We start from the raw sequence: 20,225 nt of genomic DNA on the forward strand, positions 1-20,225 counted from the left end.
GGACTTATTTGGTCAAAAGGGCGGGGCTTCGGGGGCCTTTGTGTAGACAAAATAAGCGAGGGGCGTGGCCTGAGCGTCTGCAGCCGCGCTAAAAAAGGCATGGGGGGCGGAATTCTCTCACGTCGGCGAATCCTTGCCGGAGTCATAATGAGTGTCAGAAGTTCACAACAGGAAGAGGCATGAGAGCTTGGAAACGCCGTCCACACGCGAACGAAACAAATACAGAGAAGCCGTAGGTAACAGAGAGCATTCAGAAGCGGCCGTGTGAATATGGACAGAGGACGGGTGGAGTCTCGAACCTGTCAAAAGATACAGACCTGCACATTATGCAGATCAAATTATAGCGTGTAAAATGGTGCGACCAAATCATGGTTAAGCGGTGTGCATTATGAAGATGTTATAACATGTCAATTATGGCTCTCGTTTATTTGCCTGAATTATTATAATATATTATAATATATAATATATTATAAATATAACTGTCTAGACGTACAGACAGATTTTACTTAACTTACTATGTATTCTAAATTCTAATATGAATTATTATTATATTAAATGATTATATTATAAATGGTTATTATTTATTATAAATCACACACATACATATAGTTATACAAACATATACAACATTTAAAAAAATAAAATTATATATATATATATATATATATATATATATATATATATATATATATATATATATATATATATATGATTTAAAATAAAATATATATATTACAATTGTATACATTATAATGTTAGATATTTTAATCAATTAAAAACTATTATATACATGTATGTTTTTCAAAATAAATTTAAAACATTTAATATTTTTTATCAAATTTTGTTGTACATAAAAAAGTAGTTAATATAATAGCATGCATGGTATTATAAAAACAGAAAAAATAAAGATTTTTTTAAAAAATTATTATTATTTTTTAACATCGGAAACATTGAATCATTTGTAATATATGGATATATTATTAATAATTTTTTGACATAAAAGGAATGCTGGCAGGTAAGTATCGATACACAAAACCACTAGACTTTTTGCAATACATTTTTTTTTTTAAATGTTTTACTGATGCCATACACATATTCTAAACAATGATCCTAAACCGTCAACCAAAGCCGGATGCCCTGCGTGCCCTGCATGCCCTTCACCAGACACAAATGAAAACGAGCGATAGAGCACATACCTATTTTACAAATTTCTTCCCTTGCTCAAATTGCAGCCGCAGAATCCGACAGTAATTCCATTTATCTTTTATGCTGCTTTGGTTTAAAGGCTTCTGCTAAACGCTAAACAGATAAATGAGATCTATTAATCTTAAATGTGCGGTGTAAAGGGAAAAGGTTTGCTCCCAATTTAAACGGATCAAACGTTTGCTGAGAGAGTTATCCTTCGCGCAACCTGAAGGTGAATCCATGCAAACTTTATGCCACGTTACTGGAGATCTTTCGTATTTCACCCGTTTTAACTCCTTATCTTCGCTGTAGTCGGGTGTTCGCATTAAGGGTGAAGCCTGTCCTCGTTTTCGTTGCAGGTGATTCCTCGCAGTGCGTCTGATCGAGAGACGCATCTGAAGACCACAGTCGGCGTCTGTGATAAAACTACAAAAGGAGAAGTTGCCACCTAACGAGAGACGGCGCTAATTTAATTTCATGCAAGAGTCTCACCGGTGATATTAAAAAGTGTGGCCTCGGGGTAAGTTTAATTGATTGAGAAATGTGATGTAACTAATTGCAACTCATTGCTGGGATGTTGTAATCTCCAGCCGATCGATGCAATGTATTTCAGATTAGTGTCCGCACAATTTGAGCTTCCCTCATCTGTCATTTCAGAGCTTTTAATGGACACATGCAGCGTTGCAGGGCGCTTAGTACGCAGTGTTTTTGACGAAAGCATGCGGTTCAGTTTAATATTTCTATAAATGATCCACTTTTCTTTTTTATTTGCTTAATTTGCATGAAAATGCACACGCTTCCTGTTTGTTTAAGTGATACTCGTCTTTGAAACATTGTTAAACTCTCATTTTTACTTAAAATAATTTTTACTTAAAACAAAATGCAAATCACTGTTAATTAAGTTTTTATAGATATAAACTATATTTTCACATTTTTAAGTTTTCAGTTTAATTTTATGTGAACGTTTAGGAGTTATGTTTTGTGCTTTTTTATTTTTATAACTTTTTATAAACATTTTATAAGATAAAAAAATACATTATAGGTTTCATTTATTTTTATTTCATTTAATGTCTATCATCTAATATTTATATTTTATTTATATAATTTTTAATGTATTATTTTAGCATAATTTAGATTATAGTTGAATTATTTAAAAAAATATTTAATAATTTAACAATTTAACAGAGTTATTGCGATTGCATTTTAATATTAAATAAGAAATATTTCATCTTGATTAATGTGTTTTTTAGTATTTTTTTTAGTATTGTTTTTTTATTTTTTAAATTTTAATTTGTTTGATTTTATGATTTTATTTTATTTCCACACAACATTTATGTATTTCTTTTAGCATGTTTAAATTAATCATTTTTTCACATGTAAATACTTAAATTAAATTGTTATTTTAATATGTATTATTTCTCCAACATTATAATATTACATAAGAAATACTTTTAAAAATGTATTTTACCGTTTAATAATTCATAATAATGTTATACAGTATTACATACAAAATACACACCAGTTTACATTTTGATTTACAGTATGCATTTAAGCATTTTAATTTATAAAATTGTCACATATTACTAATTTGTACATTTAAACACTTTTTTATTGCTTTTAATATTGATAATTGCATTACATTATACCACTCGTTTATAGCCTTTTAGTTTAAAGTATTTAAATATATTCACACCAATGTTTTCAAACTGATTTTATTTGAATTGATTTCTATTGTTTTACTAGTTTTTACTTAGCTAACAAAAATAACCCTGCTTCAGTTACAATCACTTGATCACGTCTGCATATTTCTTAGCGTATAAAATATAATTGGTTTGTCCATGTAAACTCAATAAGCAAGCCATGTGACATTCAGGTGTTGCCGCAGAAAAGTTGGACGGCTCCGTCACAGAGGACAAACTTTTATTCATGCATATGGAATTCTATCCTGGATAACTGCCCTCCTAATTAGGATAATTGATCAAAGGATCCGTACAGGCTTGGCCAAAACAAATCTGTTTGATCTGACAACATTTTGGCATCATGTAAATGACAGCTGGCAAAACAGAGAGTCAGGGGATTTAGACCGGCCCGAGTCGCCTGTACTCTGATCTTTCCCGTGTTTTTAATTATACAGACACACACATAGATTTATCATAGCGAGACTATTTTGCCGGTATTAAACCCGATCACTTTTGTTTCCCTTTAAAGCGCGTCGATGGATTTATGTCGATTTCGTGCATGAAAAGCAAAACGTCACATGTGCAATCGTTTCGGGATAAAACAGAACGGGGGACTCCTGAGGACGTTTGGTGATTTGGAGAAGTGTGAATGATTCAAAGAATAGTTCGAGTGACTAATCAAGGCATCGTTTTCTCATTTCTGCGAATGTTTCTGATTGTTTATGTTTCCTTATATTTGGTGCATGACTGTGCTCTATTCTGTTTTTCGTGTCACGGACGTCAAATCTGGCAAAACGTCTTCATGTGTCGTGTAAAGTAGAATTTTAAATACTAATGATATTCTTTTAAATGTCTAATAAAAAAATATAGACTAGTATTTACATGTATTATTTTAATTACACAGTAATAATGCAGTAATAAAGCAATATTAGTAAATATAATTTTTTATATTAAAATTAGTGTATTTTATTTTATTTTTATTATTGATTATTTTTATACCTTTTTATTACATACATTTCTTGATGTTTTTACCATTTTAATTTATATTAATTATTTCAATATACAATTACTTATACTGGTATTTAAAAGATTTACTTTTTATTATTAATTTTTTAATTTTTTTGTCTTAATTTAATGTTTTTGCTTTTAATGCAATGATAATATATCGACATAAATGTACATATTATTTTATAAGAAATGCAATTAAGTGATTGCGCATTTTCTAATTCAGATAGCATTTGGTTGTTGTAACATTTAAATACCTTAAAGTCGTCTGGAGACCCTCTTTGAAAAGGTAAGGGGCTCAGCAGGCCGTATATACACTGTATGTAAGTCTGGCTCGCGAAGCTCTCAATAAAGAAAAGAGGTTGAGGGAAACGAGACAATTTCCTGCAGCGCAATGCAAACCGAAGCTTCTGAGAATTGTGGGTAGCCAGTGAGGTTTCGCATTGTTCCCAAATACCTGTGTGAATCTCATTAGCATCGAGGAACCCCCTCCTGGCGCCGAGCGATCGGACCAGCGCTGTCATATCTCTCTGCGCTCACCTCACGCTGGGGAGAAAATGTATGGGCCTCATTTTGAATATCTTTATTATTGTTTCATCTTGCCCTGCAGACAGAAATACGGAGCAGCTATAATGACAGAAGCTCTTCTCTCTGTGTGTGTGCCGCGGCGAGGGGAGAGAGAGGGCACTCGTTTATGCTCTTAGTCACACACACGTGCGCATTTCATTCATCTTTGCTTTCGCAATAACGCGAGATCATTTTTTTCTTCACTAAATAACTTTAAAATGCTAATAACATTTCCCATTTGCATTTTTCTCGCCGTTTTCCGTCTTATACGCTCTTAAAAGTGCTTTTCCGATATCGATTGCAGTGAATGGGTGCCGTCAGAACGAGATCTCTTCTGAACTCTATAATCCATAACAACAGTGAAAGTGTTCGTCCTCACGTCACAATCAATCCTTATATTTGTTTAGAACTGTTTTTTTCACTTGTAAATGGAGCTCGATCGGTGCAGATTTCTCTCTTGATTCAGTCCTTTGTCGCTGGAGGAAACTTTATCGTAAACTGGGGCTTGGGGGATTCGTATTTTACAAACACGCGGCTTTTCACTTCACGCGATTTGAATGGACGGACTGGACTGGTGTGGATTACTTGTGGACTGTTGTGATGTTTTTATCATTCTGACGGCACCCATTCGCCGCAGAGGATCCATTAGCGAGCAAGTGATGGAATGCTAGGTTTCTCCCATCAAGGAAAAAACTATTTATTTTAGGGTCACACCTAATTGCCTATTAGCATAGAATGTTAGCCGGTTATCAATGCTAATTAAGCACATATCAATGCTTTATTTTACATGAGCTCATCCCCAATCTCACCTTACCAACTACTAATAAGCAGCAAATGAAGAATTGGTCGAGGGAAAAAGTCGTAGTTAATAGCTAACCAGTCATTCTCAAAAAAGCCATTTTTTTGCGCGAACCGTTCCTTTAAGAAAAGTTCTCTGGATGACCTAAAACAGCTCTTTTAAGGCACTGCTGTGAAAACACCAAAAGTGTAATATCATCTAAACACTTCACCGGCTTCACGATAAAAGCAAACATTTTCTATAACGAGTCGCTTTTTTTTTTTGGTCGGCCGCTCCAGTCCCCGTCCGCTTTCATCACACAGAAGAGTGTGCGCTCCTGCAGAAGAAAGGAACTCGCGCAGGTTCGGACAGGAGCGCGAGTAAATGACAGAATTTTCATATTTGCCCGAACTATTTCTTTTAAGTCCGATATTTTGGCTGGTTTTATTGAAATATTTTGTTTTGCTCCTTTTTGCCGTAATCAAATAAGCATGTAAAATATGTTAATATACAAAAATGCCTCCTTTGTGCATGCATGCTCACAAAAGTGTTTTTACACGAGATGCCAGTGCAAACAGCGTGGCACAATGTACGTTTTCCACACACAATGGCTGCCGCGGCTTTTTCCCTTTCTGTTCGGAAAGCTATTTCTATCTAGAGCCATTGTCCTAATTGTTACACGGCAATGAATAGTTCTTTTTATCGCGCTCCTTTCCATTCTTAAGCTGGCTTTTTACACGGCCCGCTCCATCCCCGCACATGTACCAAAAAAATCTATTTAGCCCGAGTCATTTCTTTAGCTTGCTGGAGACAGCCACGGCGAGAGATAACTAACGACACTTCTGCCAGCACCTAGGGATTCTTTTATGCCAGCCTCATTTGCATTCTGATTAGTATGCATGAAATTTCTCACTGAACTTTAATACCCTAACTGCTGCATAATACACTTTAATGAGCATAAAAGTGAGCTTGACAATTAAAACTCACATTAATCACTAAATGCTACACTCTTGCGAGGGAGGGGTTGGGTTTTGACGGCCGCTCGACGATGGGAGAGGAGCACCAGTGCATCTCCACAGGCCGACGAGAGGTGACGCTTTCGGGGTTTTTTTTTGTTTTTTTTGCCTACTCCAAAAATCAGGAGCAGGATTCGCTCGAACGAAAGCTTGGGAACAATTGTCACAGTCTTCCCGGTAAGTAAGGCTTATAAAAAAAAAGCGCAGGTGAATAACAGTTAAAAGTCGTATTTACTTAATTTACTGAAAATAATTTTAAGCCGTGAACAAGTTAAGTAAAAGATGCCGTCAAACATTGTAGTGCACTATAATTTTTTTTAAATGATAAGTATAAAAACAATACATTTGAATAATACTGTTATTAAGTTTCCATATTTTCTGTTTTCACTTTAAATTTAGTTTTAGTTTATTTATTGGTTTTAGTTTATTTTGTTGTTTTTTTAGTTATTTTAGATTTAAAAAAGATATAAATAATATATATATATATATAAGTCTATATTAATATAATAGTCTATATTAATATAATTTTCAAATTTTCTAAATAAAAAAATTATTATATAAACAGCATATTTTCCAAAATATAAACATGCAGTAAAAATATATGCATATGTAAACAAAAACATATAATATATATTTATAAATATATATAATTTATTTTATTTTAAATAACCTAACAATTGTAATTTTCAGATTTTAATATAATAGCACTTGCAGTGAGCCAAGGGACTAATTTTTTTAATTTAATTTATATGTAAATTGTAATATTTTATTTGTATTGGTTTTATTGATATTGTAGGGGTATACTGCACACATCCCAGCTCAAGCAGAAGAGACATGTTAGTTCTTAGTTATAAAATTCTGTTAGAAAAGTTAAAAATTGTTTATGAAGGCTATTGGTTACCAAAAATATAATATTTGGTAAATTTTCTAAAGTTATTATCTATGTTATATATATATTATTAGAGAATATAAAGAATTTTTTTATTACAAAAACCTACAAAGAACGTTCCTACGATGTTATTATTTGGTTCCAAAAAAATGTGAACCATATGCTAACGTTAGAATGTTTGCTGCGACGTCACTTGCCCTGTTTTATGCTTTTCTCTGTTCTCCTTTTTAAGAAATATCCTTAAAATCCTTAAAAATGTCTTGTTGCCATCTTTCCCCGGTAGCAGGGATTGACTCTCATATCTATCAATATTTGCGTCTTCTCGTTTGCCGTCGGTTATGTTGTTTGGGCCTGAAACACTCGAGTTCATCAATCAGCTTCAGCCATCTCTTTGCATGTACAGATTGCGCGCTGCCAAAAAGCTCGATGCATCCAGGCATGCTTTAGCACACGTGTGCACACATGCATACAGGCGCATCAGAAGAGATCCCAGCCCCTTCCTGGAAATTAAGACTCAAACCACTGGGCAATATGGGCTCCTACATGAGCGCTCAGCTTGATACAGATGGGCTGCATCGCACCCTCTGCTTCTGGTGAAAGAACACTACCCTATCTTACAGGCCTGTGCTCATACGGTACATACAGCTCGACGTGATTTTTGTGTGCATGCTCTGTTTATTTGGTTGTATGTGTGTGCGTGCGTGTGTGCGCTCGCAGTGCAATGTTTAAAACATAACCTCCATGCACAATTTATGATGATGCACCGCGGCTCTGACAGCGCATGGCTTATTAGACCGCCGGACCCCGAGGCCCTGCTCTTAGGATACTCAGCTATAATGGACAAATGTGCTCCACAGATTTATGTATGTAAATGCAGGAAGGGGGGAGTCGTCTCCCGCCGCAACGGCTCATGCAAATCCGCGCCGAGGATGAAAAAAAAAGGACAAAGGAGGGGCAGATATTCTTCGAAATGCCTGGACTATCCTGCGTGGGCTGCTTTAATTAAAACGGGAGCTTTGCTGCGAAATTATGGTGCGACAAACATCACACGTGGCCTATTTTTTTTTTTTGATTTGATTAGCGAGGGCAATGCAATTTGTAGTAATGCTATATCTGGCAAAAGCACCTCAAATCTCATTAATTGCATCATATCGGAACATACTGAACCATTACGCTCGATTTCAGAGGCTTATCGCCTCGCAACTGTGGAAATCGTATAATTATTGACCCGAATTAAGAGTGAAATGTATTTTTCACTATAGTGCAAACGAGTAACACATTTTAAAATATTACATTTTGCAGTTTTTAAAGAAAACAGAGTGATGTTCGCGCCGTAAGATTACCAAAATAACATTATGATTTTGATATAATGGGTAATTTGACAATTTATGGGGTAATTCAGGGCAATTGCTCGCAGCTTAAAGTGATGCTGTTATTAACTGACATTAAAGTGATTACAAAGCTTTTAGTAATTGAAATAAAATAGAAATGTTAGATGAACTTTTAATTGAATTATTGAAATTGCTAAAACTAAATAAGGCTAAATAGAAAAAAATTAAACGACGAATGTGCAACCAGTTTACTAAAAACTTGAAGTGACAATTGAAAATATTAAATAGCTAAAAATTAACTCCCACAAAACTGTTGTTATTAGATAACAGTGAAATTTTGAAATTGAAAATAAGTAAATAAGTTTGTAATAAGTGCTTTACTAAAACCAATAAAGCAAATGCAATACCGTAATACCATATAATAACACAAAAGTAACATAAATATGACTTGATTCATAGTTATATTAAAGATGTACAATGTGTCAGTTACACGTCAAAGTCTGCCTAAAGTGTAAGCATAACAGCAGTAGTCATGCTAGACTTCGCCGTTGATAAATAAAAAGCAGTTGTGATATCATAAAAATGATTGTCGCCGTTATTGAATCAGTTCGTGCATGGTTTTGAACAGAATTCGGATGACAAAGCACCGAGAGCGGATGCATTATGCGCTGGCAGAGGGCCCCGCCGAGGCTCCGCCCACTCCTGGCGTCGCCCTTCACGCTGTAAGTCACTGTCAGAGGGCGTTTGCGTGATCGGTTCAGCCGTAGCGCTGCATCACTCAGGGCGCGTCGACGACATGCGCATCGTTATCGTCTGTTTATTTATTCAAAACGCACTGGCGCTTAAAGAAGCCATCTTTTTCCGGCCCGCTGCATCGGTCTGGAGGTCCGGTGTTCTGCGGGCCCTGCGGTTCTCTTCCCCGCCGCCTGTGGATTGGTTCAGGAGCTGGGGGTGACAGGGTGTGGAGAGTGTGAATCTGCCAGGTTTGTGGGAGGCTGGGTGTGAACAAGCTGTCAGAATAACCATATTCATTATATTCTCCATAAAAGGAGCCTCCCCCACCCGCGTTTATGATTAGTTATTCTTTCATATCCTCCAAAGGGCTCAGAAAACCCCTACGAACTCAGCTAAAGGTACAACTGGACTTTTAGGGTTTTTTACAGCAGCGTGCGCCGAAGCAAGCGTCGCTATTGCTATTGCTCCTATATACGTGAACGTGAAACTTTTGATTATTAAAGTGGCTTGAAGAAATCCTAGAGTTTGTGCTTTACAGACTTGACGCCTCTTGAGTGTGTGTGCGTTTTAAGATGCTGGCGGAGGGTCGGCCAACTCCTGAGAAAGGCTGAATGCGGCTTAATGTAATCTATTAAGCATGCACATTATAAACCCATCTTTTTCGGCAAGCCAACGGCTGTTATGGTATCGAATATGATCACATATCCATAAAAAAAAAAACATTGTACGTTACTAATTGTAATGTTTTTAGTTCCAAGGTTATTTTGACAGAAAGAGAGCAAAGATATGGCAGCCAATTAATTAATAAAATGACATTTTTATCTCACAATGCTGTTTTTTTTTCCCCCTCGCAATTTTCTCATACTTTTTTTTCTCAGAATTGGGAGATATAACGTCAAAATTGCCGAATTTATAATCGCTATTGTGATGAATAGAGTGAGATATAACTCAATAAACTATAAACTGTTTAAAAATCAGATTTTTGTCTTGCATTTTTTTTTGCAAAAATAACATAGTTGTGAGTTTATCTCACAATATTATTTTAAAATGAAAGTTTCTTGATATAAAGCCAGAATTGTTCGTAATTCTCTGAAAACAAAAAGTCAGACGCTTTATAGCTCACAATTCTGTCTTTTTTAATCATCATTCAGTTCTGACTTTAAAACAATTGCAAGTATATGTCATGCAATTTACATTTCCCGTTTTTTACTGTTTACTCAGCGGCTGAAACAGGCTTTCAAGAACATCTAGCGTGAATTTAAGCACTCAAAATACAGCCTTTATAATCAGCGAAGCGGTCTACGCTTCTTTATGCCTCTGATTGGCCGCTGCGTTCATAAGCTCAGTGCAATCGCGTCTAACTGGTGACAATGCGAAATGCTGCAAAAATATGCAAAATAAGCAGATCTAAATTTAATACCACAATGCTTTAAAACTTGACGGATGCTAACTATCATATAACATTTTTATATAATAATAAAATTGTGCAGGGGCCAATTCGACGGCATTTCTGAGACTGCAATATCATATAATAGAGACCAGTAAGAAAGCACATAGCAACCACCCAAACAACCACATATTAATATGCCAAGTATACTTTGGGATTTTATTTTTCAGTTTAACTCGAGATATCCGCTATTTGCATGCTAATAATTGACAGCTTTCTGAAGACTCGAGCGAGAGCGTGCATGCGTTGCTCGGGCACCTGCACTCTCCCACCAATTTCCTTTGTGATAAGTGATGCAGCAATGGTCGTCATGGTTACGACCAGCCTATCTTTAGCCAGATAACATTTGAGAATGATGACTTCCTCCATATGCCGGGTGACTGCAGAGCAACTTCTGCACAAATCTCTACAGATTGCGATGCTTGTAAAGATTCAAGGTCAAAAAAGTAAAACTTATAGAAAAATGGTTTCTTTTTTTATCAAAGTATTGCATTCAGTATTAGCATATACTGAACTTGTGCGTGTGATTATAGATTAGGAAGCGGGCTTTATTGGCTTGATAAATAAGCATTATTAACATCATTAACCATAGTAACAACTCCATGACAATAAGCCAAACCACCCAGAACACCCTAGAAAACAAACAAATCCACTTCAGTGAAGTTCGCATGGTATTTCCTTTTCATTTTACCTCCATATAACGCGTATGAATGCAGCAGTTATGAATGTAGCCGGAGTCCTATAGCAGTGTAACTATGAAAACGTAGAGCATTGTAGAGCTTTCATTCAGCAGCTGCAACCGGCTCCAGCGAGCATGAATCACAGATTATCCCACATTGAAACATCTTTTAAGCATCTGCAAAACGCTGACGGGAGCCAATCCGGACAATACAACTACACACAACAGCTTATAAAAACTCAGAGCACTTTTTCCATCCGAGGAAGCATTAGACCGAAAGCTGGCTCTTATTATTGACTATTAAAATTTTTATTTTTTTTTGCCATGCCTTTTATTCTCAAACAATGATCAAGTCTCAGAAATCACAGCTCGCCGAACAATAGAATTCTGCTCAAGCATGTTTGAAAATATAAATGTATAATGTGCCGAGACCTCCATCTAGTTTTAATAATTGAAGTGCGTGTATTGTGTTAGGAGGTAATTCAACTGTGCGTTCTGCATTAAGGATATTCCCATTTAGGATTTTACTTTATTATCAAAGTGTCGGATGATAATTGAAAGGATTGTGAATGCATAAATATTTAATGGACTTCTTCCCAATTTTGCAGTGCAAACGGAGGCATTTGCACCCAAAAAGTGCTATATTAATTTTTCAGTTACTTGAATAATTAAGGCAGGGCTGTTTGGGGCGGTGCAACTCTGTCAAGCCAATGAACTAAAAGCCCAGGTCTTTGAAGACGGCAGCGCACGGACCTTCTTTTCATTTACAGAATCTTGCATAAGAAGTGCTGATTTGAAGGCCTGATTTATCTGTACTTGTATTTCATGCACTTTCCACTCATCTGAAGCAAGTTACGCTTTGAGAGTGTTAATGCTGTTTGCCACGCTGCATTGGCCCGAAAACGTTCACACTTCAGACTTCAGTACACCATCACAACCCTGATAGCAGACGTGCATCACAGAGAGACGTCTATTGGACGCCTGCGTTCACATCTGGAAGACGTATTTCTTGTTTGCAGATGAGTGTTTGCTGATCTGCAGTGCGTCTACAGGATCCTTCCTATCAGAAGTCAAATAGGCTTTCGTTAGATGTCTTTAAGATGTTTATGATTTAGAGTGTATGTAAAATTGACATTTTACAGACATCCGTCAGATGTTTGTACACAGCATATGCTTTCCAGATCTTGCAGACGTACATGTGCTATCTGGGCTTAGGGGCACCATGAATCTGAAATACTTGCTTTAAAAACAGCCAAAAATGATTTAAAATCTTTGATTTGTCATCAGTGGATGTTTCTTGCATAGACCGGGATAGATCAAGGCTCGCTCTTGACTTTTTGGATAGCAACCAAGCAGAAAAAAATAATAATTTAGAACACCATAGTAACAACCTAGCAACCCAACAGGCTGAACCACTCAAAACTGCATAGCAACCACCCAGAACACCCTAGTAACTGCACAACAACAGACTAAACCAATCAGAACACTATAACAACTGCATAGCAACCAGCTAGAACAGATTAGCAACTGCACTCAACATGCTGAACCACTCAAAACACCTACTACACAGCAACCATCCAGAAGACCCTAGCAACTGTACAACAACAAGCTAAACTATTCTGACTCTAAATGGAATAACAACTGCATATCAACCACCCAGAACACCCTAGCAACGGCACAGCAACAGGTAAGGCTAAACCACTCAAAACGCAATAGCAACCACACAGCAACCACCCAGAACACCCTAGCAACGGCACAGCAACAGGTAAGGCTAAACCACTCAAAACGCAATAGCAACCACACAGCAACCACCCAGAACACCCTAGCAACTGCACAACCACAAGCTAAACCACTCTGAACCTAAACAGCTGCATAGCAACCACCCAGAACACCCTACCAATGGCACGACAACAAGCTAAACAAATCTGAACCCAAACAACTGCATAGCAACCACCCAGAACACCCTAGCAACTGCACAACAACAAGCTAAACCACTCTGAACCTAAACAGCTGCATAGCAACTACCCAGAACACCCTAGCAACGGCACAACAACAAGCTAAACCACTCTGAACCTAACCAGCTGCATAGCAACCACCCAGAACACCCTACCAACGGCACGACAACAAGCTAAACAAATCTGAACCCAAACAACTGCATAGCAACCACCCAGAACACCCTAGCAACGGCACAACAACAAGCTAAACCACTCTGAACCTAACCAGCTGCATAGCAACCACCCAGAACACCCTACCAACGACACGACAACAAGCTAAACAAATCTGAACCCAAACAACTGCATAGCAACCACCCAGAACACCCTAGCAACGGCACAACAACAAGCTAAACCACTCTGAACCTAACCAGCTGCATAGCAACCACCCAGAACACCCTACCAACGGCACGACAACAAGCTAAACAAATCTGAACCCAAACAACTGCATAGCAACCACCCAGAACACCCTAGCAATGGCACGACAACAAGCTAAACCACTCTGAACCTAACCAGCTGCATAGCAACCACCCAGTACACCCTAGCAACTGCATGACAACAGGCTAGATCACTCAGCATACCGTAAATACCACATAGCAACACCTTCCAGCAAGTTGCCATGGAAACACGCCTCGCATTTTAATCATAAAACGTAAAACTAATTGATCGTATTTCCCTCCTACACAGGCTTGATTACATCAGTAAAAAGAGATGGTTTTTTCAAAGCCTGTTGTGATCCTGACGTGTCTTTAAAATGAACTTTAAATGTCGCCGTTTAACTTTAAAGTCTCCTTTTTCTTTGCAGCCGTGAGCTTCTGAAGCGGATCTGGATGTGAGTTCTGTGTTAAAGAGCACACAGATCAGCTCCTGTGGTCAGTCACATGTGCCGTGTGATCATCTAGGAAAGCATCCTGAGCCCACACTGCTTTTTTTTCTTCCCCCCTCTCTGCGTCTGTCTGTCAGGTTCTCCTCCCCGCAGGCGTCCACACTTGATGGCCTTTATGAAAATATCATAAATTCAATCAGGGCCTGCAAATTTCATGAGCCGTCCATCTTCCTCCTGAATTTCTTAACGGGGTGTCAAAACAATCTGCCGCGTGACGTCTGACAGTCCACACGGCCAGGAGAGAAATGTCTGGAAACCTCTCTCTCTCTCTCTCTCCATCTCCCCCTTCCTCCCACCCACCCCAAAATCTGAATTTCATATCATGGAAATATTGAGATACATGCAGACAATACAGTGAGGCTTATAACCACGTTCTGTCTGTCTGTGGAACTGGTTACTATGCTGCTCAGGCCTTTCAATAGCAAATGTGCCGCATTATTATATTTGCATATATTTTAAAAATAAAATCTCATGTTAAATACTTATTGAATGCATATTATATTCGACGTGACAGAAAAAAGGCAGAAGAAGAAGAAGCAGATACCAACAGTATTTTTATCTATTCTACAGTACTTTTAAATTGCATTATTCATATACACTATTTTTAAATTTTTCTTATTTTATAATTTTTTTTTACTTATAAAGTCTCTTTTGCCCATCAAGGCTGCATTTATTTGATCAAACATAGATTAAAAACATCGATATTCTGAAATAATATTATAATTTGAAATAAGCATTTTCTACTGCAATACATTTTAAAATCTAATTTATTTCACCGATTAATTTAAAAGATTGATTTTCATCCTAATCTCTCCAGTTCACTCTAATATGCTGATTTACTGCTCAAGAAGCATTTCTGATTATTATCAATGTTGAAAACATTCATATTTTGTGGAAATGATTGCTGCATTCTTAAATAAACAGAAAGTTAAAAAGGACATTATTTATTTTTCCATCTATTTATTTATTTATTAAATAAAAAAAGTGTAACATTAAAACACTTTTGTCATTTGAATGCATCTATTTTCATTAATTTCTATTAATTTCCTTCAAAAATATGACCCCCAAACATAAATGCTACTGTAAAATAATTTAAAGAATAAATAATATGATATATATATATATATATATATATATATATATATATATATATATATATATATATATATACCTTATGTGCCATATTATTTATTAAACCACTCAAATTCTGATAAATGCTTATATGATCCTTACACATCATAACCCTGATTTTATTTCCCATCTCCGTTCCAGTGCTTCCTGTAACATACTTCATATAATTTGCACTCTTTTCCTCTCTTCTTAAAAGACCCGTAAGATTAGTGGAGAAGGGCCTCGAGGGGCGTCAGAGTTAGGAAGGGTCCTCTGCGGCCAAACACTCTCTCCAGCTCAGCCAAATGAACCCATTAATATTTTAGATTAATGCAAATACCCACAAAAACGAAGAATAATTGCCTAAAATCAAAATTCAATTAATGTTTAACACAGACGAATCGTCTCCGTACAATACGGGGGGGAAACGGCGAAACCTCGAAGGATCTTTTCAATAAACCTGCTCTGATAGAACAACCTCTCATGTGGCTCGAGAAACTTCTCAAAAGCAATACGCGCCGCCATAAACGATCTCAACTCTCTATCGTTTCAATCGGAGAGGATGCTCCCAAAACACTGCAGCTCGTAGATGGTTTAAACACGGCCGAGGATGCAATAAATGACCTCAGAAGATCAGCGATTGATATCTGAAAGCCAGTAACATCTGCGACGGAGATATGTAACGGTTTGAGGAGAATTCATTTGTGCAGCAACAACATCCGGCGAATAAACAAACGATGGACTTAATGTTCATTGCCTGTCTGGGTTTTCTTACAACCGGCCCTCTCTTGGCTCTGAAACAACTGCCGAATTTCCCCCGATTTTACCCAGGGGACGACCAGGCGACCGACAAACCGGCAATCTGGAGCGCATTTCCCCGCGATATCTCCTCTCAGGTTGGGGCTGGAGGAGAGCGCGCTGACACCGAGCCATCTGTTGTTGTGTTAAAAACAAACCGGTGGTCCTTTTCCCCCCGATGCCTGACATGGTTAAGGTGTCCAAAGCGTCTAAAGCGTGCGATGGGACATGACAACAACGCAGCAAAAATATTAGGATAAGCCGCTAGACGTGAACGAAACCCAACGCTATTAATAGAGAAAGTTCAATAGATCTGATTTATAAGAATATGTAAAGAGCGTTTGTGCTGTTGCTGAAATCTTTAAATATCTCATTCACACAGACGTGCTGAGCTTTGGATGGATAGACAGCACCCCTAGTGGTCAAGAGAGCTCAAAAAATCGTTTTGCATCCACTTCATTATTTCACCTATTTGTTTAAATCATGGAGGAACACTGAAGAGAAACACTGGCCCAGAAGTCGGGGTTTTCCTGTTTTGTCTCGCACCGAACACATCAGATTTGTGTGAATGCAATGCGCAGCCATCTGACTCCAAAATTAATTTCGAGCATTGAAGCCTTTAGATCAGAGCGTTTTCGGGGATCCTGCATCACTGGTGTGCGTTTCTCATTTCCGTACGAGCTGCTTTAAACGCAAACATCACACACACACACACACACACACACACACCTCAGTGATGATCCTCACATGATGTACAAAACAATACAAAATACACTAAACGGTATAATGGTATGGCAGTATACTGTGTATTTTATTTATTGTTTTAAATTTATGTTTAAAATGTATATTATAATTTTGAAAAAAATGTTGAATGTACCATACAATGTTTTTAGGGATTACAGTTTTACATTACAGTATTTATTAATAGTTTAATTTTAATTGTAGTTGATTTTGTTGGCTTTTTGTTTCATTTAATGTTATTTTTTTGCTACTTATAATTTTGTTGTGCTTTTGTCATCATCATAATAATTAATAATATTATTATTATTATTGTTGTTGTTGTTAAATGTTTAGTTTATTTTTTATTTTATTTTGATTTAGTAATTTCTGTTTTGTGTTTATTTAAAAGAAAATTGTACTGTTATTTGAATATTGCTATATTTCTTTGTCATTTTAATACTTGGACTTATATCAGTTTGCTGCTAACATTTCTAATCTTCATTTAAGTTTACATATTTAATCAGATGTTTGTTTTTATTGCTTTTAATTACTTTTTTTATTTATAGTAACAACACTGGTATTTTATGTTTGTGACAAATCACTAATGTAACAACTTTCTATCTATCTATCCATCTATCATCTATCTAACCATCCATCTATCTATCTATCTATCTATCCATCCATCCATCCATCATCTGTCTATCTATCTATCCTCTATCTATCCATCCATCCATCCATCCATCTATCATCTATCTATCCATCTATCCATCCATCTATACATCTATCATCCATCCATCCATCCATCCATCATCTGTCTATCTATCTATCTATCCTCTATCTATCTATCCATCCATCCATCTATCATCTATCTATCTATACATCCATCCATCTATCTATCATCTATCTATCCATCTATCCATCCATCATCTGTCTATCTATCTATCTATCCTCTATCTATCCATCCATCCATCTATCATCTATCTATACATCCATCCATCTATCTATCATCTATCTATCCATCTATCCATCCATCCATCCATCATCTGTCTATCTATCCTCTATCTATCCATCCATCCATCTATCTATCATCTATCTATCCATCTATCCATCCATCCATCCATCCATCATCTATCTATCTATCTATCTATCTATCTATCTATCTATCTATCTATCTATCTATCTATCTATCTATCTATCTATCCATCCATCCATCTATCTATCATCTATCTATCCATCTATCCATCCATCCATCCATCCATCATCTGTCTATCTATCCTCTATCTATCCATCCATCCATCTATCTATCATCTATCTATCCATCCATCCATCCATTCATCCATCTATCATCTATCTATCCATCCATTCATCCATCTATCATCTATCTATCCATCTATCCATCTATCTATCATCTATCTATGCTGGCCCATCACTCTCTCTTTCTCTGCGGTGTGGTGTGATTGATCTGAATGGAAGTGGGTGGGTTTTGTGATCTGAACCTGTTGGATGAGGTCACTCCTGTACGGCTTTGACCCCCTGATCTCCATCACAGACAAAGCAGATTCAGCCCTTTATCACAGAGGAAATCCATTCAGCCCGACACAATGTCCTTGACCGTCCTACAGAGAAGAGCACAACATGCCTTGATTAAAAGCCACTGCGACAAACCAACCTGTGGATCGCACCGCATGCGCTGTTCATGGAGTATATGATATACAAACTGTACATAATATGCAAATGACACAAATACCTACATATGCAAGGCTTTTTTTTCCCACTCATCTGTTTTTATTAGAATGCCAAAACCTATATTTCTCATCAAATAAAGATTATAACTGTAAGTCGCTCGCTGAATTAAACATGCAACATGGTGTGGTCAAGTTACAGCAACACACTAGACTTAGTTTTATATATAAGTTAAGTTTATATATGATTTTTAAACGGCGTTCAATTCCCCACTCGTTTAGAATAATTTGCATAGCGCGTGTTGTTGCTCATTCTCACCGCTAGGCGGCGCCATTAACCGCTTTATTAAATAATAAGAAGCTGTTTAGCAGGATTATAAATACAAACGCGCAAGAACAGACCCGTAAATCCTAAAGTGAATGTGATTATTCAAGTTTCAGGTTTTTTTCAATCACATAAAGGCGAACAAACATGCACTGGGATCCAGACTTTAGCGAGCGGTTTCGCATCAACAGGTGTTGTTTAACAATAATATAAATGGAGGATGAGGGAAGGCGATGGGGATATATTTGTACCTCAGCAGTGAAGGGAGTTTTATATCTCTTGCGTGACAGCGCTGAATGAAGCACTGAGTTCTTCTGATATTATATTTCTGCTAAATAGACTTTGCAAGAGCAAAAGCCCGCCTGAAATGCGCGAAACGTGGCCGGTAGACGGAGAAACCTCTCCTCAAATCAACATTTTACGCAGGAGATTAATGCATTTAACCGTTTGTTGGTGTCTCCTTCGAGTTTGTGTAAAAAGTGAGGGTTAAGTCTCGGAAAACTCACCATTTGTTTGCTGAGGTGCTGCTGAAAGACCGTGACCACGTGCAACAGGACAGATGTGTTCATTGCATCCAATAACGTGACTTCTTAAATATATATTTCATTTTTACGTTCTGTAATCTTGCTTTCTTCAGAGATCAAGCACCGTTTGCGAACCAAAATCACTCACAAACCGCTTTTGGGTCGATTTTGATGTTAGAGACGAACAGGGGGTGGACTTTCATACTCGAGGAAGTGTTAATATTTTAGCCGGAAGCACTGATTTTAAGATGAAACTTTTCAAATGTGGATTCGCTTCTTGGAAACAGGCAGCTTTTGGCTTCGCAAGATGTTAATGGACGGGACCGGAGCCGTGTGGATTGCTTGTGAATAACTGTGATGTTTTCATCAGCTGTCCGGACTCTCATTCTGACGGCACCCATTCACTCCAGTGCAAGAGATGCAATCACACGGGAAAACTCAGACTGAGCAACTTTTCATTTTTGGGTGACCCGTTCCTTTAAGACACCACTGCATTAATATTTTCTAACATGTCAGATGACAGTCATAATTAAACAAGTTATCACGCGAAGAGTCATCATCGGTCGTTTTAGTGCAGCTCGTATCTCAAAGCTATCTGCCAGCATCTATCTCAAAGCAAACTGGCAAAACGGAGGAAAATGTGACGCACCGAATTAGACGTATCTGTAAACAAACACGAACAAGAACAATAAAACAATCGAGCATTAACCAAACAGATGTGGGAGCCGAAACAGAGATGTCTAGAAGCATCTGCTGGGATCCTCGGGGACTGACGCTGGACTCCAGAGAGAAAAATCATATCATATCACAGAGTACAATCTGCACAGCCACACTGTGTGTTAATTATTATTTCATTACAAAATACACAGGCTCAATTT

The 20,225-nt window shown here is 37.2% G+C and overlaps 2 long non-coding RNA genes across 2 annotated transcripts; one reads left to right on the forward strand and one right to left on the reverse strand.

Annotated features, from left to right (window-relative positions):
* Positions 1 to 133: 133 nt before the first annotated feature.
* On the forward strand, positions 134 to 3,649 carry LOC122333802. The gene is made up of 3 exons (XR_006248679.1): positions 134 to 236; positions 1,545 to 1,705; positions 3,394 to 3,649. It is a non-coding gene; the product is annotated as an uncharacterized LOC122333802 (long non-coding RNA).
* A 5,058-nt stretch (positions 3,650 to 8,707) lies between these two features.
* Positions 8,708 to 19,562, reverse strand: LOC122333805. Its single transcript, XR_006248680.1, has 3 exons — positions 19,330 to 19,562; positions 18,313 to 18,432; positions 8,708 to 9,395 (listed from the first exon to the last, which is right to left on the reverse strand). It is a non-coding gene; the product is annotated as an uncharacterized LOC122333805 (long non-coding RNA).
* Positions 19,563 to 20,225: the final 663 nt, after the last annotated feature.

This window comes from Puntigrus tetrazona, unplaced genomic scaffold, assembly GCF_018831695.1.
Source record: "Puntigrus tetrazona isolate hp1 unplaced genomic scaffold, ASM1883169v1 S000000396, whole genome shotgun sequence".
Taxonomy (NCBI): domain Eukaryota; kingdom Metazoa; phylum Chordata; class Actinopteri; order Cypriniformes; family Cyprinidae; genus Puntigrus; species Puntigrus tetrazona.